The sequence below is a fragment of the Capsicum annuum genome, chromosome 4, assembly GCF_002878395.1.
Source record: "Capsicum annuum cultivar UCD-10X-F1 chromosome 4, UCD10Xv1.1, whole genome shotgun sequence".
Classification (NCBI taxonomy): domain Eukaryota; kingdom Viridiplantae; phylum Streptophyta; class Magnoliopsida; order Solanales; family Solanaceae; genus Capsicum; species Capsicum annuum.
Window position 1 is genome coordinate 174,367,641 of NC_061114.1, and position 1,713 is coordinate 174,369,353.

The 1,713-nt window shown below is 29.4% G+C and overlaps 1 long non-coding RNA gene across 1 annotated transcript; it reads left to right on the forward strand.

Moving 5' to 3' along the window:
- The first annotated feature begins 579 nt into the window (after positions 1-579).
- LOC124897877 lies at positions 580-1,231 on the forward strand. The gene is made up of 2 exons (XR_007054823.1): positions 580-864; positions 1,033-1,231. It is a non-coding gene; the product is annotated as an uncharacterized LOC124897877 (long non-coding RNA).
- Positions 1,232-1,713: the final 482 nt, after the last annotated feature.

Genomic DNA, 1,713 nt, shown 5'->3' on the forward strand with positions numbered 1-1,713 from the left:
TATAGACAGGAGGATTGCTATCGAATTGTAGACAAACGCGCCCATCAGAGTTTTGAGTTACTTGAGTTAACTCTGAATTAGTCACGTCCTCCGCCAATTGTTTTGGGGAAGTGACTGAATTTAATATCCAAGCTTGGGGAAAATCAATTTCATCCCATCTAATAGGTCTTCGGGTAGTAACCCTAGATTTTATAAAATTAGTTTCAATAAGCATAGTGCAGTCAGAATTATCATCAATCAATTTACATCGAGGATTTAGAGTTGATAATAATCGATAATATATGCGGTAAGATAATCCTATAAGTTCAGATCCAGGAGCATAATCATATCCATGGGTTTTAACATTTAATTATATTATATTAAAAATCCATGAGAAAGAAGCTTGTTGTGTTTACATTAAAAAACCTAAAACTAAGGATTCTATCTATATTTTGTAATTGTATTTCGATCTTTAATAAAATAAATGGAAAAATCGAAAGAAAGAAAAAAGATTTTAATAAAAGGACACTACCCCATTTCCCCAATATATACTCTCACCCCACGTAGCTTTTCAGTTTCCCCCACGTTCATTATCCCCTACGAAGCTTTTCGTTTTTTAAGGAAAAAAAAACTCATGATTGTGCATTCTCGATAACTCAATAGGAATACTGCATCTATGTTTTCATACAGAGAACAAAAACAAGGAGCAATAAGGGGTGGTGCTTTCTTCTCCTATCCAAGAGAATAATAATGGAGAAATAAAAGTGCTCAAACTGTGTTAACCGCGATATTCAGAACCTACTTACGTGCCGCTGTCATCCGTGTTATCCCGCAAAATACCTCCTGTAAACTTTTCGTCTGCATCCGAGCCCGTTTCTGATTCAGGTTAGGCTCTATTTTGTTAAACTGCTCATGCAGTTGCACCTTATATCTACATATACCTACATTCAATTAAAAGAATTATTGGATCTCTTCTTCTTTAAATGTGTTATGTTGTTTGTTGAATCTTTCTAATTTCTTTTTTTTTTTTTTTTTAATAATGGGGATCATCAGGTTATTAAAGGGTTTACAGCAGAAAACTTAAATGAAGTCCCTCCAAAAAAGGAGATGGAGAAAAAGAAGTAGATGAATTGTATCTTTCAGATGGTCGAAAAATGAAAATAATGAGAGGTAAATCAATATTTCAAAGATAAAAATGAAAATGATAGTTGTTCAAGTCAAATGTTTATAAGTCATCAGTAGCCTATTCAAACAAGACATAAATATAAAACTAATATGATTGGTGTTTGTATTTGAATTTAAGGTAAATATCTTTTAAGTACTTAAGATTATCATAATTCTCATTGGTTTTATTTCATACTCTTTGTTTGATTATTATTTTTTATTTCTTCATCCCAAAATATTTACTATTATGTTTCATCTTTTGAGAATCAAATCACATAAATTTTAAGTAATATTTTAAGATTGTTTTCACTATATTAATAAGAGAATCGATATTGAAGTACTTTTCATATAATTTTTGAATATCTAAATTTTAATTTAAAATATTAAATTAATCAAACTCAATTTAGCTTCGAAGATTAGACAAATATCTTCTTTTTTAAAATGTGATTGGATGACAAAAGTATATTATTTGATCTTCACCGAGTTGTAAATACTTTACATACTTCAAAGTTCAAATCATATTATGTTATAGAATACCAAATTATTTATATCTCTTTATTTTGATATTTA